Source organism: Bos javanicus, chromosome 13, assembly GCF_032452875.1.
Source record: "Bos javanicus breed banteng chromosome 13, ARS-OSU_banteng_1.0, whole genome shotgun sequence".
Taxonomy (NCBI): domain Eukaryota; kingdom Metazoa; phylum Chordata; class Mammalia; order Artiodactyla; family Bovidae; genus Bos; species Bos javanicus.
In genome coordinates, this window is record NC_083880.1 from 78,288,981 (window position 1) to 78,314,189 (window position 25,209).

A 25,209-nucleotide genomic window follows, 5' to 3' on the forward strand; every position below is an offset into this window, starting at 1 on the left:
CTGACGTCAGGACTCACTTACCCAGCAGCGATGGAATGTGGGTATGCACGAGTTGAGGGCCTACTGTGTGAGAGACATTGGCGGCTTCACACGTGTTGCCTCACTTTAGTCCCAGGCAGCCGTTGGTGGGGGATTCTGTTGTACTCCCCATCTCGTAGACGGGAAAACTGAGGCACAGGGTGGTGAAGTCCATGGCTGAGGATTCACGGCTGTTCAGCAGCCGATCAGGCTTGAATCAGGGTCTGTGAACCTGACCCCAGAGTGCTTGCCCTCTCTCCTCCTGCGTCCTCCAAAGTTGCTCTTTCTGATGCCCTTTGACCCACCAGTTCAGCAACCCACAGGCATTGACCCACTCAGTTCTGCAAGAAATTATTGTTGATGTTGTTTTTTCCCAATAAATCCCTCATGGCCTTTTTCCCACCCTTCTTCTTTAACCTCAGCACACAGACAAATCCCACATCACAAAGGCCGAAGCGGCTTCTGGAGGCGAGAGCGTCATTCCATGGGTCAAAACTGCATGGGCCATGTTTATTAGGCTTATTTTAAATTGCTTCCCCATCCCCCGATGAAAGGCGGGAAGTCTTAAAATTACTTCTCCTCCAAATCAGCCCTCAGAGGCGCCACCCTGCCCCGGAAGCTCTCTGACCTGCCTCCTAAGGAATTATTAATTATGATTTGTTTTTATAATCGTCCACTTGGAGCCTCGGATGACACATGCTCAGACTTGTCCACCCTTTAAGAGAAGGAATCAAAGGTTCATGGAAATCAGTTATGTATATCAAGTGGAATTACTTGGGCTCAGCCCTGGATTTGCTCATTTGCTCTGTGACCTTAGGCAAACCCCTTCCCTCTCTGGGCCTCTGTTTTCTAGTTGTAGAAGGAATGTGGACTGACTTCTAAAACAGGCTTAGGATATATATCTCCCAAACTGTGAATATGCCAGAGGTGTGGGAAACGGTTGTAAATGGTACATAGATGGACATTTTACAAGTTTTATTGTTTAACTTTTAAAAGTTAACAGTGCTGCAGTATTTCATTTATAAATGCTGCTGGTTTTGTTCGTTGGGATGGTCACAGGGAGGAGGGAATCACACCTGATTCACACAGTCACTTAGGTATCCCAACTGCTGGAGGCTCTGCCGTGTTCAAAGTCACCCTGGGGATCAAGATCCAGCGGGAGAGGAGATGGTGCAGAAGGAACCCGTCAGCCCAAGTGACGTACATGTGTACCCTCTCCCCGACCCTGCCCTGCCTCACTCCTCTGTCCAGAACTAGTCACACGGCTCCACCCAGACACAAAGCAATCGGGAAATGTAGTCCTCTGGCTGGGCAGCTCCTTGTCTACAGCTGCACACTTCAGAGGAGGCGCACACATCTCTGTGGAGCCTCAGCCATATCTGCTTCGATAGTCTATTTTTAAAAAGTAAATTGAGGAACAGAGCTTGGCCACCCCATTTATCAAAGAGGTAAGACACCATATACAATTTTCTACAAAGTGGGAGGAGTCATTCTCCCCCATATTAAAGTTTACTACACAAGAGAGAGTAGTGTGGCAGAGGAAGAGACATACCATCAGTGGATAGAAGAAAGGACTTAGACCCACACAGACATCTCCAGCTGATTTGTGATAAAATTGTAAAAGCAATTCTGTAGGATAACCTTTCTAATACAGTAAGTCCCCTACATATGACTGAGTTCCGTTCCGAGAACATGTTTGTAAGTCCAGTTTGTTAACTCCAACAAAGTTAGCCTAGGTACCCAACCAACACAATTGTTTGTACAGTACTATACTTAATAGGTTTATAATTCTTTTCACACAAATAATCAATTCAGTTCAGTCGCTCAGTTGTGTCCAACTTTTCGCGACCCCATGGATTGTAGCACACCATTTTTAAATAATACATTTAAAAAAAAACACAAAAAATACAGAAAATAAATTTAATTTTACAGTGTGGTACCTTAAAAAGTACAGCAGTCGGAGAAGGCAATGGCACCCCACTCCAGTACTGTTGCCTGGAAAATCACATGGACAGAGGAGCCTGGTGGGCTGCAGTCCATGGGGTCTCGAAGAGTTGGACACGACTGAGCGACTTCACTTTCACTTTTCACCTTCATGCCTTGGAGAAGGAAATGGCAACCCACTCCAGTGTTCTTGCCTGGAGAATCCCAGGGCCAGGGGAGCCTGGTGGGCTGCCGTCTATGGGGTCGCACAGAGTCGGACATGACTGAAGCGACTTAGCAGCAGCAGCAGCAGCAGAGTACAATAGCTGGCATACAAGGGCTGGTATCAAGGGCAAGAAGAGTTACTGTGGAGGAGGGAGGTGGGGAGGGGGATGGTTGAGATGAAGGACCGTCAGCAACAGGAGATGGGGGGCAAGCTGCAGTGTCACTCACACCTGATACCGAGGTTTGTATGTAGGGGACTTACTGTAAATAGTGCGGGAGCAACTGGACATCCACGGGCAAAAAAAAAGATCTTTGACTTTGACCCAAATCTCACGCCTTATAACAAAGATTAAATGAATCATGGACTTAAACTAAAACACGAAACTATAAAACATTTATTTCTTTTAAAGTAGGAGAAAATTGATTTTCAGGATCTAGGGCCAGGCAAAGAATTGTTACACCTGAGCACCAAAAGCACAATTCATAAGATGAAAAAACTGATATATTGTACCTCATCAAAATTAAAATTTTTTTTTGCTCTGTCAAAGAGGATGAAAAGACAAGCTACAGACCAGGAGAAAATATTTGAAAACTGAGTATCTGGCAAAGGACTAGTATTGAGAATGTATCAAGAACTCTCAAAACTCAGCAATGAAAAAGAAATCCAATTAGAAAATGACAAAAGACAGGAAAAGACGTTTTATGGAATAGGATTCACAGATGCAAATAAACACATGGAACGGCGTTTAACGTCACTGGCCATTAGGGGAAATGCAAATTAAGACCACAATGAGGTATCACTACCCTCCCATCCAAATGACTAAAATGAAAAATGATGAGAACACTAAATGCTGGCGAGGACTGGGGAAACTGGATCACTCACGCGTTCCTAGGGGGAACATAAAATGGCACAGCATTCTGGAAAACAGTTAGGCAATGTCTTAAAAACTACCAGATGATCTGGCGATTGTGCTCCTGAATATAGAAATGAAAACTTAGATTCACACAAGAACCTGTACACACATGTTCATAGCAGTTTGATTTATAATAGGCAAAGCATGGAAGTAACCCAGACGCCCTGCAATAGTGAACAGTTAAAGAAACTGGTGCACCCATACCTTGGAATTCTACTCAGCATAAAAAGGAACAAAATATTGACACGTGCAACAGTTTGGATGAATCTTTAGGGAATTATGTGAGTAAAAAAAATAATAAGTCAGTCCCAAAGGGTTACAAACCATATGATTTCATTTACATTGTTGTTGCTCGTTGCTCAGTCGTGTCCGACTCTTTGTGACCCCATGGACTGCAGCACGCCAGGCCTCCCTGTCCATCACCAACTTCTGGAGTTTGCTCAAACTCATGTCCATTGAGTCGGTGATGCCATCCAACCATCTCATCCTCTATCGTCCCCTTCTCCTCCTTCCCTCAGTCTTTCCCAGCATCAGGGTCTTTTCCAACGAGTCAGCTCTTCACATTAGGTGGCCAAAGTATTGGAGCTTCAGCTTCAGCATCAGTCCTTCCAATGAGTATTCAGGATTGATTTTCTTTAGGAATATTTATATCGTATTCTTTTTAAAAATTGTGTATTTATTTCAGTTGCGCTGGGTCTCCGTTGTTGTGCTCGGGCTTTCTCTAGTGTGGTGAGTGGAGGTTGCTCTCTAGTTGCAGGAAGCAGGCGTCTTACTCCGGTAGTCTCTCCTGCTGCAGAGCGCAGGCTCTAGGCTCAGGGGCTTCAACAGTTGCAGAATGTGGGCACAGTAGCTGTGGTGCACGGCTTAGTTAGTCCACGCCATGTGGAATCTTCCTGGACCAGGTATTGAACTGGTGTCTCCTGCATTGGCAGGCAGATTCTTATCCACGGTACCACCAGGGAAATCCGTTTATATAGTATTCTTACACTCATACAGTTGTAGAAATGGAAACGGGATTAGTGGTGGCCAGGAGAAAGGACAGAGTTGGGGGTGAGAGATGGCTGGGGCTATGAAAGAAGAGCGGGAAGGATCCTTACGGGGATGGAGACGTTCTGCATCTCGGCTGGATCAGTGTCAGCAATCTGGCTGTGTCGTCGTTTAAAAGATGTTGTCATGGGGGAAATGGAGGAGAGGGTAAGTAGGAATCTCTGTTTCCTAAGACTGCCCCTGAATCTACACCAATCTCAACGTAAGAAATTTGATAGAGAATACAAATACAACTTTTTTCTACCTAGCCACTTCTGAACACAATTGTATCTTTGGTAACATGGAGGCACTCTCAGAATCTCAAACAGCGGATGTCGTGCAGTGGTTAACTGTGTGGTTTGCCAATGGCTGTGTTCAAATCTCAGTCAAGCAGACCTCTCACCGACCTGAGCCTTGGCTTCCACCCCTGCAAGTGGCTGAGCAGCGGGAGGCCCTGCCTCAAGGGCTTGGTACAGAGACTCCAAGAGGTGCCTAGAGATTCACAGAGGGCCCAGCGCTCCAGTGCGCCTGCTGCTCTGTAAATTCCTCGTCACTTCAGGGCCGCGACAGGCGGGCAATAAGAACTTAGGGCATCCTCGGCTGGCTCCCTAGGTTGGGATGGTGAGCCCCCCATCCGAGGTTTGTTTTGACTCCTTTCTCACTAAGGGCTGTGTGCTAAACGGCTGCCCTAAGGTTGGTCTGATTGGTTCTTGTCTGCCCTCTGGGCTCTGGAGCATACTCTCAAGGGCCTTTCTCGGTGAAGGAGGAACACAGGCGGTCCCGTGGGCTGGGCGGCCCCAGGGGACCACGAGCCCAGGACTTAGCCTCTCTGAGGCTGCAAAAAGAAGGGATGGAAGGAATGCTGACTGCCTACCTACTGTGTGCCTCATGACTTACACGCTTCAGCTCATCAAAGTCTCCCAACAATTTTGCACAATAGGTATTATTACTATTTCTAGTTTATGCAGGAGAAAGCTGAGACTGAGAGAGGAATGGACTTGTCCAAGGTTATGGTGGAGCTGAGCCCTAGTCTGATTTCAATTTAGTGTCATTTTGACTATTAATAATAACCTTATTTATTAAGCATCTACCATAACCAGTTGGGATGCTTAGCTCTTTGCTTTGGGGCATCATCACCCCCTCCCCATTTTAGAGAAGAGGAAACAAAGATTAAGAAGGGTGAGTTGCCCAGATGGACTACAGTTCTTGAAGAAACAGTCAACCCCGCTCTTCCTTCAACCCCGCCCTCAGCTCAGGCTCAGCTTCTCTGAGACTCAAGCTCGGAGATGTAAATGCTGAGTAAGCAGAGGGTTGGTACCTTGAGGTATTATGCCAGGGCAGCCTGTGGGCATTTGAATGTCAGCTTTAGCTGGCCGGGGTCAGCTGAGATGGCCAGAGCTTCTGGTGGGGGCTTGGTGGGGTCCTGGGGAGCTATGCAGAGACCACCCCCCTCCCTGCCTTGGGTCTGACTGACCGTGTGGCAGTTGGAACAGGCTCGGGGTGGCGGTGGCGGTGACAACTTCCTTTTGAGTAATAACATTTACTGAAAAGCAATTCTGCTTTTAGCACCAAAAGTTCACCACCCTTGCAAGCAGGCGCCTAAGAATATCTCTATTCAACCACAATTCAGAGATTCACACAGATTCCCTACTGCCTTACCTCCAGCGGAGTTTTGTATTTGGTGTTAAAGGGAAACCGAAGACCGCAATTATTGGAGGCGGGAGGGGTGTGGAGAGCGGGGTGATGCAAGGGGGGCCAGGTGGCATCAACCACAGCGCCCCAGGCGTCCACAGGCCGCCTCCAGGCAGTGGCCCCGCCCCCTGCCCTGCAGTTACTGGAAAGACATCGACAGGCTCAGAGTGAAACTGAAGGGCTGACCATTTCTCTTCTTTTTACAAGAAAAAGAAAGTGATTGTCCTCGAAACAAGCCTGACTTTGGAGGCTGGGAACTTGCCCTGGCCATTCTGCACAGTAGAGGCAGAGCTACAGTGGCCCCAGGCGCTCCAGGTCCTCAGCTGCCACCCCGCCACGCGTGCTGGGTCCTTTGAGTGGCCCCTCTGGTCCGTTACTGGAAAGCTAGTCTGTACCGGGGAGGGGATGGTCTGAAAGGTTAGGAGCTCATCCATGGCCCAGGCAGTTGGAGGATGGCGGGGGTGAGGGAGAGGGCCTGAGTGAGGAGGTGTGGCCCTGGGCAGAGGAAGGAGTTGTAAACAGCAGCTCTAAGTCCCTTCTCTGCCCCGATCTGGCCTCCCGACTCGCACCAGAACCAGACGTGCAGGAGCATGCTCAGTTGTATCTGACGCGTTGTGACCCCATGGACTGTACTCCGCCAGGCTCCTGTGTCCATGGGATTCTCCAGGCAAGAAGACTGGAGTGGGTTGCCATGCCCTCCTCCAGGGGATCCTCCCGACCTAGGGATCGAACCCATGTCTCCTGCATTGCAGGCGGGTTCTTTACCACTGTGCCACCTTGGCAGGTTTCCCCAAACCAGGAACTGTCAGGAAATGGAAAGACGGAGAGTCACACGGATGCGGGTTCAAATTCCACCAGGGGTGTTCACTGGCCGTGTGACCTTGGGCCAGTGATTTCACCTCTCTGAACCTCAGTTTCCTCATCTCTAACATGGGGAGAATAATAGGAAGTCGGGTCATGACCCTCCTCTGCTCGGAATCCTCACATGGCTCCCACCTCTCTTGGCAGAAAAGCCAAAGTCTTCCTGTGGCTCCCAGGGCTTGCATAACTGCCCCTCTGCTCCCCCTTACAAGCGCATCTTCTTCTATTTTCTCTCCTTCCCTCCCCTCCTACCACACTGGGCAACTTGTGTCCTGCCAACAGGCTCAGTACACTCCTGCCTCAGGGCCTTTGTACTTACTGTTGCCTCTGCCTGCAAGATCCTTCCTCCAGATACCCCTCCTTACCCTACTGGGGTCTCTACTGAAATGCCCTCAGGAGGCAGCTCTGACCTTTTAAGTTGCTCCCCATTACTCTTTAACCCTTCGAAAGTGTTAGTTGCTCAGTCGTGTTCAACTCTTTGTGACCCTGTGGACCACCAGGCCCCTCTGTCCGTGGAATTCTCCAGCAGGAGTACTGGAGTGGGGTGCCATTTCCTTCTTCAGGGGATCTTCCCGACCCAGGGATCGAAACCGGGTCTCCTGTATTATAGGCAGATTCGTTACCGTCTGAGCCACCAGGGTGCCCCTTTGCCCTGTGTTAACGTCCCTCCACTGCTTGACGTGATTTGGGGACTTTATTAATCCCTGTCCTCCAGACGATATGCTCCAAGGGGGCAGAGCTCAGTTCTATGTTATTCTGTTTTAAACCCTCAGGGCCCGGCTCATAGCAGTTGCTCACCAAATGTTTGTTGACTGCACCCAGGCAGGGTTACGTGGTAAGGCTGAAGACTGAATGTATAGACGGTTCCAACCCGCAGAGTCCTTGCTCAGTAAAGCGTTACTTCCTTTTCTCCCTTCCCAGCACCAATCACGTGCCACATACTCGACTTCCCATCACAAAAGGAGGCCTGTTGTAGATGCAGAACCCACACTGGAGAACCCAGGCCCACTCCCTGGGGGGTCTCTGAGGTGTGGTCCAGGGGCTGCAGCCTCCTGGACGTGGTGACAGGGTCTGCTGTGACCTGGGCCTGGCTGGTTTAGGGTCTGGCTGGGGGGGCTCTTTAGACCCCCAAAAGGGCTGTGGGCATAGGAGAAGCTGGCTGTGGCTTCAGGGGACATTGGGCCCTGGGCCTGGGGTTCATACCCTTGCCCTGTAGCCCCCTGGTTCCCATCAAGGGGGCCCAGGGTTTGCAGAAAGGGGTTTTTTCAATTTTCCGTTTCTGGAAAGTTCTGTCCCAGGAAGGGCAGATGTCAGAGGAGCTGTTGGATACGGCTGGAGCCTCAGAGACTCGGAGCCTCCGGGTGTCCTCTCTCCCTGGCACCCAGCCAGTTCCCGAAGCAGAGGGACTTTCCAGAGAAGTCCGCCTCCTGCTCCCCCTGTGCCTGCCCACGAGACTACAGGCCAAGCTCTCAGCGAGGCCCTGCCCCCACCTTTGTTTCCCTGTTTTTATTTCTTAGAGAGGCCAAGGAATCTGGGGTGAACAGCCCCAACACTAGGCCCACGGTGTGGAAATTTCAGAGCCACAGGCTGGCTTAGCACAGGCCCCAGGATATGACCTCCCCACCTGGACCTCCACCCCGGGCTCTGGGTTGAACTGGGCCTGTAGCCGGCCTAGGGTGGGCTGAGCAATTGCCTGTGCACCCCGTCTTCTGCTGGCAGTTTCACCTCTGCCCATCAGAGCTGCCTTGCCCTATGAGGACCCCCTTCCACACTATTACAGCAAAGCGGATGCAACTGACACACGAGCAAGAACTGTCCTCTAACCTTCAGGGTACCCAGAGGTGGCTAGACCCCCAACCCCTCAGGGCAAACCTGCTGCCACCCACAGCCGTATCCAGCCCAGGAATATGTTTGGTTTGGCCCTTAATGTAATTTTTTAAAATGTGAATCAGTTACCAACATTCAAGATATCAGGAGAGTTGACGTAAAATCCATTTTTCCGACTTCTCTTAAAAAACAGGAATCTCAGGCTGTGCGGGGTCCGCTTTCCTACAGGGCGTGGGGAAGCCGGAGTGGGTCATGGTTCCCCTTTCAGAGCAGCACATAGCAGATATTCTCTTCTTCCTCCCAGTCTCTGCTCAGCCCACTTTTCTCATACACATTGCCTACCAGGGTCTTGAAGTATGAGTAGGAGTTCACCAGACAAAGGCGTGGAAAAGCATTCTGAGAAAAAGAAGAGCGTATGTCTTTGTGATATATCTCTTTAAGATTCATCCAATAAGAATGTATTGAATACTTACGGTACACCCTGGGGCATAGAGCAGGAAACCAACTAGATAAGGATCCCTGCCCACCTTGCGCTCATTATTGCAGACCGCAGCTCTCAGCCGGGTACTATTATGTCACCCAGGGACACTTGGCAATGTTCGAGGCATTTGTGGTGTCATAACAAATGTGGGTGGAGAAGGCAGTGGCACCCCACTCCAGTACTCTCGCCTGGAAAATCCCACGGACAGAGGAGCCTGGTAGGCTGTGGTCCACAGGGTCGCTGAGGGTCGGACACGACTGAGCAACTTCACTTTCACTTTTCACTTTCATGCACTGGAGAAGGAAATGGCAACCCACTCCAGTGTTCTTGCCTGGAGAATCCCAGGGCCAGGGGAAGAATCCCATGGGCTGCCGTCTATGGGGTCGCACAGAGTCGGACACGACTGAAGCGACTTAGCAGCAGCAGCAGCAGCAGCAAATGTGGGTGGGGGGAGGGGATGCTACTGGCATCAGTGGAGAGAGGCCAGGGGTGCTGGTAAACCAATCATGGCGTGCCCAGGGCACCACTTCACAGCAAAGACTGATGTGACCTCCAAAGTCCAGAGTGCCAAGACTGAGAAACCCTGGTTTAGCGGGAAATAGTAAACTAAACGAGCCAAGGAACACATCACCTGAAGTCAGGTGGTGCTGAAAGTTTTCTGATGAAACTGATCAGAGTGTGGCAACGAGGGTCAGGAGGTGCTATACAGCTGCCTAGGGGAGGTTCTGTTTGCACAGAGACCTGAGGATGAGAAGGAGCCGGTCCTGAAAAGATCGAGGTGCCCCTGGCAGGTGACCCCAGACGGTAGTTGCTCCCTGAGCGGCAGCTCCTCCCCTTTCCGCACCGCTTGTCACCTCAGCCTCACTTCTGGGGCTGGGATCAGCGGTCCGGTTGCTACTTTACCAACAAAGGACCCTGGCTGGATGTCACAAGCCTCTAAGAGGCTGACCCGGGCCACCAGACCACTCTGAGCTGGTGTCCTTGGGGTGCCTGGAGGGCATGCTGGGCACTGAATTGCCTTCTTTCATTCATTCATTCAGTCAGTTCAGTCGCTCAGTCGTGTCTGACTCTTTGTGACCCCATGAACTGCAGCACGCCAGGCTTCCCTGTCCATCACCAACTCCTGGAGCTTACTCAAACTCATGTCCATTGAATTGGTGATGCCATCCAACCATCTCATCCTCTGTCGTCCCCCCCCCTCCTGCCTTCAATCTTTCCCAGGATCAGGGTCTTTTCAAATGAATCAGTTCTTCGCATCAGGTGGCCAAAGTATTGGAGCTTCAGCTTCAGCATCATTCCTTCCAATGAACACTCAGGACTGATTTCCTTTAGGATGGACTGGTTGGATCTCCTTGCAGTCCAAGACTCTCAAGAGTCTTCTCCGACACCACAGTTTTCATTCAGGCAGTCGATAAACATCTACGAGGCCCACTGTGGCCCAGCAAGCTCAGGAGCCCCCAGTCACGGCACATAGTAGGTCCACAGGAAATATCGTCAAACAAATGAAAGGAAGGTACCAATGAATAAAGGGGCCCTCGTCCATGTAAGATAATGGATCATGGCCAGCACTGATTGGGTGCCTACTGTGTGCCAGACCCACCCCCAGCTGGAGTGGACACCAGCTCGGCGGGAGGGACAATGATCATCCCCACTCCATGGTGAGAAGGCTGAGGTTTGGAGGGGACACTGATTGCCCAAGGCCTTGTAGCCAGGAAGCCACAGGGCTGGCACTGGAGCCCAGGCCTCCCAGATCCTAGACTGCACACCCTGCCTTGGCATTTTGTATGCTCTGACTCCATTTGTATGCTCTATCCTCCCAACCCTATGAGGTAGCTGGTGGCATTACCCCATCTTATGGATGAGGCAGCGGAGCTCAGAGAGGTGGAGTGACTCACCCGGGGTCACACAGCATGCGTGTTCAATCTATGGACCACCAAGCCCTGCCCCTGGTAACACTTACTCCCCCCTGAGGAGGGTTAATGAGACCCACAGGGGACGTGGGCCGGAGGGTTAGGCCCCTTGGGGTCTGTAGGACCAGGCTGGAGGGTCTGGAGGAGGCGGGGTCCGGGGTGGGCGGATGGGAGCAGGTGGGCCTGGGGAGCCGCCAGCCTTCCACCCCCACACTCGGGCGCAGCCGTGGGGAGGCTGTGGAAAGTCTGCCGGTCGTGTGTGCGGCGGCCTGACAATGGCTCCTTGTGTCTGCGCGGCGGGAGGGGAGGGGAGGGGCGCCATTGTTCTCCGGGACACCTTCCCGCCAGGGCTGGCTGTGGGCGTCCCCGGCCCAGGACACTTGGCACAGGGCTGTTCCGGGCGCCTGAGGGAGGTGTGTGCCCGCATCTGTGTGTATGTGTGCTGCTGGAGTGTGAGTGTGTGCACAGAGGGGCATGTGTGTCTGACACCGTCGCTGAGTGTGCACATGCATGCCTTGCATGCTGGGGCGCTGTGTCTGAGCAGGCTTGTGGCTCCCTGAGTACACCACATCCCAGCGTGCCTTCCTGGGTGTGTCTGCTCTTGCGTCGTGTGTATGGTGTGTGTTCCGGGGTGTCGAGAGAGACTGCCCTTCTCTGTTAGTGTCTCCGTCCCCACTGGGTGTCTCTGGCATCTCGACGCCAAGGGGACAGCAGAGCTCTGGCTTTCAGGTGAGGGCCGAGTCCTGCTTGTTGCCCATCTTTGCGGAAAGGGGTTCCAGGCAAAGGGGGTGCAGGCGAAGAGCCGGAGGCAGGCCTGCACCAGGGGATGGGCAGAAGCAGCTGGCGGCCAGGGCAACGCAGCATGGGGAGCGAGCGGAGAGCACCCCAGCAGGGAGAGTGCGGTGGAGCCATCAGGGTGTTCGTGCTGGGGAGTGACAAGGTCTTATATGGAGGTGCCCCTGGTAGAGGATAGATTGCAGGGCAAGTATGAAACCTTCTGGGGGTCACCCTGGGGTGCCCCCACTCTAGGGAAGAACTGCAGCTCCAATGGAACTGAAGAATTTATTTACAGGGTGACAGTGGAGAAACAGACATCAAGAATAGACTTATGGACAGGGGGAGAGGGGAGGAGAGGGTGAGATGGATGGAAAGAGGAACACAGAAACTTACATCACCATATGTAAAATAAACAGCCGATTGGAATTTGCTGTAGGTCTCAGGGAACTCAAACAGGGGCTCTGGATCAACCTAGAGGGGCAGGATGGGGAGGAAGATGGGAGGGAGGTTCAAAAGGGAGGGGATGTATGTATACCTATGGCTGATTCTAAAGGACAGAAATGGTATGGACCTAACAGAAGCAGAAGATATTAAGAAGACGTGGCAAGAATACACAGAAGAACTGTACAAAAAAGATCTTCACGACCCAGATAATCACGATGGTGTGATCACTCACCTAGAGCCAGACATCCTGGAATGTGAAGTCAAGTGGGCCTTAGAAAGTATCACTACGAACAAAGCTAGTGGAGGTGATGGAATTCCAGTGGAGCTATTTCAAATCCTGAAAGATGATGCTGTGAAAGTGCTGCACTCAATATGCCAGCAAATTTGGAAAACTCAGCAGTGGCCACGGGACTGGAAAAGGTCAGTGTTCATTCCAATCCCAAAGAAAGGCAATGCCAAAGAATGCTCAAACTACCGCACAATTGCACTCATCTCACACGCTAGTAAAGTAATGCTCAAAATTCTCCAAGCCAGGCTTCAGCAATATGTGAACCATGAACTTCCAGATGTTCAAGCTGGTTTTAGAAAAGGCAGAGGAACCAGAGACCAAATTGCCAACATCTGTTGGATTATGGAAGAAGCAAGAGAGTTCCAGAAAAACATCTATTTCTGCTTTATTAACTATGCCGAAGCCTTTGACTATGTGCATCACAATAAACTGTGGAAAATTCTTCAAGAGATGGGAATACCAGACCACCTGACCTGCCTCTTGAGAAATTTGTATGCAGGTCAGGAAGCAACAGTTAGAACTGGACATGGAACAATAGACTGGTTCCAAATAGGAAAAGGAGTACATCAAGGCTGTATATTGTCACCCTGCTTATTTCACTTATATGCAGAGTACATCATGAGAAATGCGGGGCTGGAAGAAGCACAAGCTGGAATCAAGATTGCTGGGAGAAATCTCAATAACCTCAGATATGCAGATGACACCACCCTTATGGCAGAAAGTGAAGAGGAACTCAAAAGCCTCTTGATGAAGGTGAAACAGGAGAGTGAAAAAGTTGGCTTAAAACTCAACATTCAGAAAACGAAGATCATGGCATCTGGTCACATCACTTCATGGCAAATAGATGGGGAAACAGTGGAAACAGCGTCAGACTTTATTTTTGGGGGGCTCCAAAATCACTGCAGATGGTGACTGCAGCCATGAAATTAAAAGACCCTTACTCCTTGAAAGGAAAGTTATGACCAACCTAGATAGCATATTGAAAAGCAGAGACATTACTTTGCCAACAAAGGTCTGTCTAGTCAAGGCTATGGTTTTTCCTGTGGTCATGTATGGATGTGAGAGTTGGACTGTGAAGAAAGCTGAGTGCCGAAGAATTGATGCTTTTGAACTGTGGTGTTGGAGAAGACTCTTGAGAGTCCCTTGGACTGCAAGGAGATCCAACCAGTCCATTGTGAAGGAGATCAGCCCTGGGATTTCTTTGGAAGGAATGACGCTGAAGCTGAAACTCCAGTACTTTGGCCACCTCATGCGAAGAGTTGACTCATTGGAAAAGACTCTGATGCTGGGAGGGATTGGGGGCAGGAGGAGAAGGGGACGACAGAGGATGAGATGGCTGGATGGCATCACTGACTCGGTGGACGTGAGTCTGAGTGAACTCCGGGAGTTGGTGATGGACAGGAGGCCTGGCGTGCTGTGATTCATGGGGTCGCAAAGAGTTGGACATGACTGAGTGACTGAACTGAACTGAACTGATGGCTGATTCATGCTGAGGTTTGACAGAAAACAGCAAAATTATGTAAAGCAATTATCCTTCAATAAAACATTAATTTAAAAAAAAAGAATTGCAGCTCCCCATTTTGCAGAAGTGGAAACTGAGGCCCAGGCAGGAGAAATGCCTTCCAAAGCTGCACATCTGGGAGCTGGTGCAGTGCCAGAGCTAATTCTCATCTCCCCTTCCTTGGTGGCCTTTCCTCCCTGAGTCTTCCTGTCTCATGGCTATGCAGGTGCCTGTGCTAAAGACAGGGGCCTAGGCATCCTCGTTGTCTCAGGAACCAGGACTCTGAAGCCACCAGGCTTGGGTTCAAATCCTATCTCTGACGCTTAAGAGCTGTGTGACCTTGGGCAAGTCACACAGCCTCTCTGAGTCCCAGTTTCCTCATCTGCAAAGTGCAGATGATGACAGCATGATGCCACTGATGACTCTCCCCATCACAGGATCCCTCTCTACTTAGTTTTTCTCCAAGCTACTTATCACCTTCTAATACCCATGAAAGTGTGTTAGCCACTCGGTTATGTCCGACTCTGCGACCCCACGGACTGTGACCTGCCAGGCTCCTTGACTCCATGGAATTCTCCAGGCAAGAATACTGGAGTGGGTTGCCATTTCCTTCTCCAGGGGATCTCCCCGACCCAGGGATCAAACCCAGGTCTCCTGCACTGCAGACAGATTCATTACCATCTGAGCCACCAGGGAAGCTTCACACAGGACATGTTATACTAATTTGTCATGGCACTAGAGTGTCATTTCCAGGAAAGCAGGAAGTTTGGGGTGTTTTGGTCATTACTAATAACCAGAAGACTGTTGGTGCTCAGTGAACTTTTGTCAAATGAATGAAACCAGGTAATTGGTATGAGATACTGGCCTAGGGCCTGGTACATGGGTGGAACATGAGTGTAGCTGTAATTATTAACTTGGGAATGGGCTTGGACATGGGTGTTTGGAAGCACAGAGACCCAGGCACCCCACCTAGGAATTAGGGTCCCAGTCTCTTTTCTGCCCTTTGTCCTGCACATCTGATCTGCTGAACCCAGTAGTTTCTGTCTATTTTTTTTTTTTTTTTGCCACACCACACAGCTTGTGGGATCCCAGTTCCCTGACCAAGGATCAAACTCGTGCCCTCTGCAGTGGAAGTACGGAGTCTCAACCCCTGGACCACCAAGGAGGTCCGGATATTTTCCGTCTTTAGCCTCCATGGCTCACAATGGGTTGGCTCCTGCAGGTACCGGCGCTGGTGAACATCCCTGAGTATTGGAGCCCCACCACCCCACTTCCCAGAACCCCTGTCCCCCTCTGGGTAACACCAAGCAGAACCCTCTGGTTTGCGGGGAAGCGGGGTAAGCCAGCTGGCAGCTGCGGCGAAAATGTCCCCTGCCGGTGCTCCTGGCACAAAGAGCCACTGGGCAAATATTTGTCAAGTCCACACGCTTTGTCGAAGAGATGGCTTTGTGATCTTTCAGTCTGTTGAGGCAAGAGTGAAGGGAGACCGCCAAGACCAAGTGGGTGACATAGTGACCTCTCAAGGTCATTGTGTCCAGCCCCCTGCCACCTGCACTCAGCGTCCCTGCGTCCTGAGAAGGGCCAGGAGCTGGAGAGGGGACCAGGCCCGTCCCTGCCTTGCCTTCCTCCTTTGTCCTGACTCCCGGCCTGGGGCACGCGGTGGGCGCCACGCAGGTCGATAGAAGCGAGGTGTGCGGCTGGCCAGGGTGGCCATGGTCCCGTCCTCAGGGACCAGCTGGGGCCCTGCTCAGCCTAACTGGACAGCTTGGGGTCCGCCCACGGGCCCCCACCCTATCCTTAGGCCTCATCAGGGTTCAGGCCTCTGTCTCTCGGTTCTCCATTCACACCCCCTCGTCTGCTAAGCACCCCACAGGGGAGGGCGGTGGGGCTGGAGCTGAGTAAGCCCGGGAGAGCGGAGGGAGGAGGTCAAAGGGGTCACGGGGTCGAAGGGTACAGGGCCTCCAGGCCAGGGAATTTTGGATTTCCTTCTGGGGCTATGAAGTCCCACTGGAGGGCTCCGGGCAGGACAGTGCCGGAAGTGCCTTTCAATTCCTGTAACAAAAGGGGCTTTGTCTTTTTGAAGGATCCCTCTGGCTGCTCTGAGAGAATACTAGGGGTTGGGGTGGGAGAGACAGGGTGGGCATGGGGGCTGGGGGAGCAACGCCACCCAGGGTGACAGGCACAGGGGTGGTGTGAAGTGGCATTCGGGGTGTATTTTGAAAGTCAGAGCCAATGGCACTGCCTGTCGGGGGCTGTAGGGGTCACTGAGCAAAGAGGCTAGCAGGCCAGCTCTAGGCTTTCTGGTCCAAGTAACTGGGAGGCTGGAGGGACCATTTTCCGTTCCCGGGAGGTGGGAGCAGATACTGCTGTCAGTTTAGGGAACATGGTTGAGTTGAGGTGTTTTGTGGGCAGATGAGTGAGGAAAGCCACGGCCTGCCACCTCTCCGAGGCCTCTGTCCCACCCCAGAGCCCCATACCTGCCCCAGGACAATTGCGACAGCCACCCAAGCTTCCTCCCAGCCTTTCTGTGCTGCAGCCCTTCTGTTCCACACTGTTCATCTTCAGAAAGCACAACTCTGGAACTCCCCAGGTGGGGCCGTGGTTAAGAATCTGCCTTGCAGTGCAGGGGACCCAGTTCGATCCTAGTGGGTGAATTAAGATCCCACATGCATCAGAGCTTCCCTGGTGGCTCAGCTGGTAAAGGATCTGCCTGCAATGCTGGGGACCTGTGTTTGATCCCTGGGTTGGGAAGATCCCCTGGAGAAGGGAAAGGCTACCCACTCCAGTGTTCTGGCCTGGAGAATCCCATGGACTGTATAGTCCGTGGGGTCACAAAGAGTCCGTGTGTGTGTGTGTGTGTGTGTGTGTGTGTGAGAGAGAGAGAGAGAGAGAGTCACTCAGTCATGTCTGACTCTTTGTGACCCTATGGCTATAGCCCACCAGGCTCTTCTGTCCATGGACTTCTCCAGGCAAGAATAGTGGAGTGGGTTGCCATTTCCTTCTCCAGGGGATCCGTGTGCTGCAACAGAAAAATCCCACATGATGCAGCGAAGGTCCTGCATGCTGCAACTGAGACCTGGCACAGCCAAATGAATAAATACTAAAAATAAAAAAGAAAGCCCAGCTCTGGGTCACGTCTCTGCTCTAGAACCATCAGTGGCTCCCCACTGTCACCTGGGTAACAAGTCCAAAAGCTTCAGTTGGGTTGACCCGTCTGCCCTGACTCCTGCAGCCTCGTCCCGTGTGTGGAAACCACGTGGACGACTCTTGGATCCTCAGACACACCTTGTCCCGCCCCACCTCCTCAGCCTCACTGAAGCGGTTCCTGCCAGCTGAGTGCCCTTCCTCTCCTCGGGGATGAGTGTAAACGTCTTGCCTCCAATGTCTGTAGCCCTTTGTTTATTTCTTCCTCCCAGGACATCTCACACAGTGCCTTTTAAAAATGACTTTGATCTCATTTATCTGTGGCTGTGCTGGGCTGCTGCTGCCTTGCACGGGCTGTCTCTAGTTGCGGACTGCCGGCTGTTCATTGTGGTGACTCCCTGGGTGCAGAGTGCAGCCTCTAGGACGTGTGGGCTTCAGTTGTTGCGGCAGGCGGGCTCAGTAGCTGCGGCTCCGGGGCTCTCGAGCCCGGGCTCGATGGCTGCGGCACACTTCACTTAGTTGCTCCACGACCTGTGGGATCTTTCCAGATGAGGGATCGAAACTGTGTCTCCGATGTAAGCAGGCAGGTTCTTTACCACTGAGCCACCAGGGAAGCCCCTCACCGTGCACTGATTTATACTTGTTTATCTCTTTCCCTCCTCCCAGAGGGCAGAAAGGCGCCAGATTTATTTCTGGGCTTGATGCCAGGCTCAACCCGGGTCCTTGTCAGATTTGGTGGGTGGACCGCTGAAGATGCTGTGTTCCCCGTGGTCTGGGCCCACCCAGTTCCCGTTTCTCCTCCTTCTGGAGAATACACTGATGTCCCCCCTGGGGTGCACCATTCCATCAGCTGAGCTGGCCCCAGCCCCAGGGGCAGACTGGTGGTCCAGGCCTGGCCAATCAGAGCTTCCCAGGCCCCTGGCTACTTCCATTGGTTCAGGGGTAGGCACGTGATCTAGTCAAAGCCAACAGAACTCAATTCTGTGGAACAGAAGGGAAAAAATTGTTGCCTTGAAGTGGCTGAGCTAGTGGGATCTTAGCCTGGTGGAGCCATGGCCCCTGAGCCACCGTGAGAACAAAGACTGCCAGGAAATATAGCCAACACAGGCCAAGGTGCAAGGTGGGGCCAGCCTGAGTCCTAAAAGCAGCGTGGGTGCGCCTGGATCCAGCCGTGTCTGAAGCTGGAATAGCCCTGAACTCAGTTATATACGTCAATTTGTTTTTCTTTCTGAGTGAATGAGTGAAGTCGCTCAGTCGTGTCCGATTCTTTGCACCCCCATGGTCTATAGCCCACCAGGCTCCTCCATCCATGGGATTTCCCAGGCAAGAATCCTGGAGTGGTTTGCATTTCTTTCTCCAGGAGATCTTCCCGACCCAGGGATTGAACCCAGGTCTCCTGCATTGTAGGCAGACGCTTTACCAACTGAGCCACAGGGAAGTCCTTTCTACTTCTCTCTTTAAAATGAACTTCGTATTGGATTTCCACTGCTTACAGCTGTAAGAATTCCCGAGAAACACACGAGCTTTCTTCTGCATAAATCTCTCGCCATCTCACTGCCCGTACCTTCATGAGCCCAAGTGAAATTCCCTCGTTGAGGAACTGCTTTGAATATTTGCTTACGGAGCTGATATAGTATTGGTCTCTTTTCTCTCTCCTGGATAATGACCCCAGGCTCTCGCTGCCTCAAGCAACTTTCGGAACTTGGCAGGGGGCAAACAGAGTAAAGAAGGAAAATGAGCTCGAACTCTGAGGCTTAAGGCTGAGCCTCTGGCCCCACAGCTGCTCAGCGTGGTGCTGGGCACACAGCAATGCTTCTCGGCCATTCTCTGCTCGATAGTGTAAGGGGAGGGTCTTCAATCTGGGCGTGATGGACTTTCTGAACCGGAACTCCTCTCTGAAATATTGTAATGAGGAGTCCTTCCTCCAGAACTGGTTAAGAGAGGCTTTCTCAGCCTGCTGACTGCCGGCGTCTGGGGCCGGCGCATCCTCTGCAGTTGAGGCCACGGCAAGTTAGATTAGAAGCTTCCCTTACTTCTCTGCCTGCTAGATGTAAGTAGCAATCCCTGCCCCACATTGTGACAATCACAGGTGTCTAAGGACATTGCCAAAAGTCCCCTGCGGGGCAAATAACCCTGGTGGAGGCAAAGAGCTTTGCATAGGCCTTCACACTTAGCAAGCACTCAGTAAGTACCGGCAACGATAATGCGTGATAACGGTGCTGATGATCACTCAGGAAATTCCGGTGTCTCAGTCAGGGTCAGATCGGACCAAGTTAAGCAGGAAGGGGATTTGTTGGAGGAACAGTGTAAGTTTATGGAATTTATGAGGAAAGGGGAGAACGAGGTCAGAATAGCACAGAAATGAAGGCAGGTGTAAGAAAGCAGGTAGTTCAAGGAAGAGGTGCTGGTAGTGATAACCAGCTAGTCCCCATGTCAGCCTTCCTAACAGACCCTCATTTTGGCCAGGAAATCCCCCCATCTCAGGGACTCGGGGTGGGGCAAGGGACACGATTCTGGTCAATGATACGTGCCGGGAAATCTGCTGGGAGCTTCTGGGAAAGGCTTCCCTGCTTGTCAAAACAGACAGAGGCACATTTCACTTAGCACAAGACAGGAGCCCCTTCCTTTATACAGTTTACTAATATTCCACGATGTATGTATGCCCCATTTCCTTTATCCACTCCTCTGTCAATGGATTTTTGGTTGTTTTCACATCTTGAAATCGTGAATAATGCGGCAAAGAATGAAGATGCGCAGATACCTCTTGGAGATCCTGATTTCAATTCTTTTGGATAAATACTAAGAAGTGGGATTGCTGGATTGTTACCATTATGCTAAGTGAACTGAGCGAGTCACAGAAGGACAAACACCGCAAGAGTCCACTTACCTGAAGCATTTAGAGTGGTGGGGCTCGTGGAAACAGTAGAATGCTGGCTGGCCAGGTCTGGAGGGAGGGGGATGTGGGGAGCTGCTATTCAGCAGGTGTGAGGTTTCGCTTGTCCAAGAGGAGTTCGGGTCTTGAGATCTGCTCCACCTCAGGGTGTCTGTAGTTAACCACGTTGTGTTGTACACTAAGAAGTTTGATCAAAGGATAGTTCAGTTCAGTTGCTCAATCGTGTCTGACTCTTTGAGACCCCATGAACCGCAGCACACCAGGCCTCCCTATCCATCACCAACCCCCGTAGCCCACCCAAACCCACATCCATTGAGTCAGTGATGCCATCCAACGATCTCATCCTCTGTCGTCCCCTTCTTCTTCTGCCCTCAGTCTTTCCCAGCATCAGGGTCTTTTCCAATGAGTCAGCTCTTCGCATGAGGTGGCCAAAGTATTGGAGTGTCAGCTTCAACATCAGTCCCTCCAATGAATACCCAGGACTGATCTCCTTGAGGATGGACTGGTTGGATCTCCTTGCAGTCCAAGGGACTCTCAAGAGTCTTCTCCAACACCACAGTTCAAAAGCATCAATTCTTCAGCGCTCAGCTTTCTTTATAGTCCAACTCTCATATCCATACATGACCACAGGAAAAAACATAGCCTTGACTAGACGGACCTTTGTTGACAAAGTAATGGATAGATGTTATGTTAAATAAAAAGAGCACTAATAAAACAACATTATGTGGAGTTCTCAATGATACCAACATTTTAAAAAATTTATATTGGATTGGCCAAAAAGTTTGTGCAAGTTTTCCATAACATTTTATGGAAAACTCGAACGAACTTTTTGACCAACCCAATATATGAACGTTCTTAGATAAAGGGGAAAAAAAGGGGAGGAATGGGTTCTGTCCCTCTAGGGTTGGGGAGAGGTCATGGCGCTTGCAGCCTGCTTGAGCCAGTGAGGAGAGGCAGCTGGAGGGCAGAGCCCCAGTCTAGGATGTGGGTCCTTGTTGATGTTATTAAACTGCTGCACTAACCAATCCCCGATTCCCCATCACTTCCAAACTTCCAAGCTACAAGACAATCGTTTCCTTGTTTTTGAAGCCTCTAATTTTTTAATATTCTTTGGTTTTTTTTTTAAAAGTATGTATTTATTTTTGGTTCTGCAGGGTCTTGGTTGCCGCATGGGCTTTTTTCTAGTTGGTGAGAGCGGGGACTACTCTCTAGCTCTGGAGTGCGGGCTTCTCAGCTCAGTGGCTTCTCTCATCGTGGAGCTCAGGCTTCAGATCACAGGCTCAATAGTTGTGGCACACAGGCTTAGTAGCTCTATGGCACGTGGGATTATCCCAGATCAGGGACTGAACCCATGTCTCCTGTGTTGGCAGGAGGAGTCTTTACCATTGAGTCATCAGGGAAACCCTTGAGCCTCTTTTGATTGAATTTTTATTCCTTGTAGCCAAGAGCACTGGATCAATGTGCTAAATCCCAAGATGTATTGTTGCTTCTAAGTTGCTCTTGACATTTCTCGCCTGCCTCCTAAATAATGCAGAGGGACTCATTCTTGCTAGAGATACCGGACTCCTGGGTCCTCACCTGGCTGCCAGATATATTCTGCAGCCTGGAGATGAACTCAGGGCTCAGGCAGGAGGCCTTCCAGGAGACCAGCTGCCAATTCCTCGTGGAGTTCAGACTTGGCCTCTCAGGGCCTCAGTTTCCCCATCTGTGAGCTGGGGGTGGTAATGGGGCCTCCTATTTCCCAGGGTGTTATAAGGATGAATTAGATGAGTTCTGTTCTGTAAAGTAACAGGCGCAATGCCAGGCGCACGCTAAGTGCTCAGCAAACATGGGTTATCACTACTCTTTCCTCATTTGGGAAATAACGATAAGCAAGGAATCTACCCCAAACTTAGTCTGTGTAAGACTTGTTCAGGACACTGTTAGAACTGGCAGCTATCATCATCATCATTTCTGTTTCCATCTGTGAAACAGGCCGGGGGCTTCCAGAACCAGGGTAAATGGAAGTGCCATCACGGGGTTCCAGGCTGCAGGGTGAAGGGTTCACAGGAAGGGAACCCTTCCTGTTGTTATTACTTGGAGCAAGGGAAGGAGGAACCTGGGAAGACCCAGTGTAGATGGGGTGCACAATGAGACTGGTGGCCTCAAGAGATGAGACTGGGGTGGAGAAGAAAGATTCTGCCAAAGCAGGTAAAGAGACTTCAAGGAGAAGCGTGAGCCCCTGAGAGTCTCCTGAGGTTCAGGGGAGCCACCACATTGCCAGCTTGAGAGAGAAGTGCCTTTCTCCTTAGACGTGAAAGAAGGGCCTCAGGAAGGTGAGAGGTGGAGGAACACAGGCATTAAGCCAGAAGTGGCCAAGGCAGCCTTCACGCCTCCTTCCAAAGCCCCGAGTCATCACCATTGCCCCAGGCCTCCAGGGCTGGAGGTCGTGGGATCCTTCCATGCTCGCCCGCGCCTCCAGCATTCGGGCCTGGGGCTTCTGCCTCACTGGGCAGACTCCCCAGCCTCTCCACTCTGTGCACTGGGCACCTTCCTGACCCCAGGACCCATACCTGGCTCCCCCAGGCATCAGAGGGCCTCCCTGTCACTGGATAGATTAAGCGACTCGAGTGAGCATGCATTTTCCAGCTCCCACTCACCGCCATTCACTCACTTCCTCTCATACTCATCAAGCAGTTGGTTCCTTGTCATTTCTCAGAGGAACCGTGTCCCTTCCTGTGAACCCTTCACTTTGCAGCCTGGAACCTGAGTCACCCCGAGATGGCATCTCCGTCCACCCTTGTTCTGGAAACCCCTGGCCCATTTCACAGATGAAAACAGAAGTGATGATGATGATGATAGCTCTCAATCCTAACAGTGTCCTGAGTACATTGTCTGTGGACTAACTTTGGGGTCGATTTCTTACTTATTGTTATTTCCTAAATGAGGAAGACAAAACCCAGAGAGGGTGAGTAATGTGCTAAAAGGTGGAGGAGCCCCAGTATGAGCCCAAGCAGTCTGAACTTCAATCACGATTAGTTAGACATTTAACAGAACACTTTTGTAAAAGAAAACATTATGAAGAAAAAAACTGGAATTTTTGTTTTAAAATGTATCATTGGTTTACTCGCTCATCAACCAGGTATTTCTACGGTAAAGTTCTTCCAGGACCATCAGTGCGGAATACTGTGAGTTAAAACACATTTGCAGTTTACCTCCCAGTTGGCTTGAGTGAAGATGATTCCAGAAAGACTGCATGATGAAGTCTCACTGTCTCTGCAGATCTCAGCTGGCCTCAGACAAGCATTACAGATGAGCCGAGTAGTCATGAGCCTTGCAACAAGGGAAGTGGCTGGGTGAGGACCATGGTGACCTGGAAGGACGGCCATGAGTCAGCTTCCACGGTGAACTTGCCCCAGTCATGCCAGAGAACCATTGTCCTCAAGAGAAGTCAGAAATCCAGATCTTTAGGTCGACTCTCAACTTTTAAATGTTTCTGCTGAGTAAGAGAAAGCACTGGGCTACGGTCCCCGCACCTTTCAGGGTCAAAAGACAGCAGCAGCCAGTGCTGGCAAGGACATGGAGCCATTGGGACCCCCGTACTCTGCTGGAGGGATTGTAAAAACGGTGCAGCCGCTTGGGAAAGCATCTGGTGCTTCCTTGAAAGATTGAACACAGAGTTACCATAAGACCCAGGAAGCCCACGCCTGGGTCTGTCCCCAAGAAAACTGAAAGCCTGTGCGGCTTCCCAGGGGTGCAATGGTGAAGAATCCACCTGCCCGTGCAGGACACGCGAGAGACATGGCTTCCATCCCTGGGCTGGGAAGATCCCCTGCAGTAGGAAATGGCAGCTCACTCCAGTATCCTTGCTGGGAAATCCCATGGACAGAGCAGCCTGGTGGGCTACGGTCCATGGGGTTGCAGAGTCAGACACGACCGAGTGACTGAGCATGCACGCCCATCCACACGAAAACTTGCACATGAGTGCTCATGACAGCGTTCTTCATAGAAGACAAAAGAGTGGAAACGATCCAGATGTCCATCAGCTGGGAAACGGATCCAAGAGTGTGGTCTGGTCATACAACAGAACACCACTTAGCATTAAGAAGGATTGAAGCGGGACTTCCCTAGTGGCCCAGTGGTTCAGGATCTGCCTTCCAAGGCGGGGGACTCAAGTTTGGTCCCTGGGTAGGGAATTAAGATCCCACTTGCTGGGGGCAACTAAGCCCCCGCACCACAGTTAGTGAGTCCACGTGCTCTGGAGCCCGTGAGGCACGACTAGACAGCCCGAGCACGAAACCAGAGAGACGCCAAGGTGCAGGGATGAAAGATCCCCCAGGCTGCAGCGAAGGTCCGGCCTGCCGCAGCTGAGACCCAACTCACAGGTACTGATTCATGATTCGCGGTGGATGAACCTCGCAAACATTATGCCAAGTGAGAGACGTCAGGCGCAGAAGGCCATATACTGTCTGATTCCATTCATATTAAACATCCAGAAGAGGCCAATCTATTGAAGCAGAAAGTTGATCCATAGTTGCCAGGGGTTGCAGGGAAGGGGAGTGGGAAATGACTGCCCACGGGCCTGGGGTACTTGGGGAGGTAAAACAGACGGTGGCGGTGGTTGTGCCAACCATGGCTGTCCTCAGAACCACTGAACTGCACACGTTGTATGGTATAGGCGTTATATCTCAAAGTTGGTAACATTTAAACATGTTTGCCTGATAGAGCTCAGAGCCAACTGCAGGCCACGCTCTTCCGCTCCCTGGTTGAGGAGGTCAGCCTTAGCTGCCCGGATGTTCAGCTACCTGGAACGCCGGGTTCCCGCAGAGCACACGGGGCTGCCCCAGAAGACAGAATTTCCCCCCTGGGGCTCAGCGGCCACAGAGAATCGCCCTGGTGGGGGGTGCTGTTCCCGACACTTCCCTTTTTGCTCCTTTTAAAAATAAACAATGAGATGCAAGCCGACAAAAGTTCTGTTTGTTAACCTCTAGCCCCAAACAAGAAGGAAACAGAGCCGGGTGAGCCTGTGGTTCAGACCAGCTCCAGAGTCCGGCAGGCCAAGTCCAGCACTGTCCTCTGGGTCTGTGTGTGAAGTTTCTGGAATCCGGTGCCTGTGTATGGCGGGGTGGGGGCTGTTTTCCTGCCCCCTTCCTCCTCCCCCCCTCACCTCTGTGAAGAAGAGCTGGAAGCCTTGTGAGCACAAGAAAGATGGCCGTGGTCCTGGAAGCGCAGGCTGGGTGAGGAGCCATTGCTCTCTGACCCCGTGGACCTGCAGGGATAGAACCCCTCCGCAGTCAGGCCAGGA

At 51.4% G+C, this 25,209-nt stretch overlaps 1 long non-coding RNA gene across 1 annotated transcript; it reads right to left on the reverse strand.

Annotated features, from left to right (window-relative positions):
• Positions 1-1,472: 1,472 nt before the first annotated feature.
• On the reverse strand, positions 1,473-25,209 carry LOC133259888 (uncharacterized). Its single transcript, XR_009740568.1, has 3 exons — positions 20,233-25,209; positions 19,920-20,103; positions 1,473-8,882 (listed from the first exon to the last, which is right to left on the reverse strand). It is a non-coding gene; the product is annotated as an uncharacterized LOC133259888 (long non-coding RNA).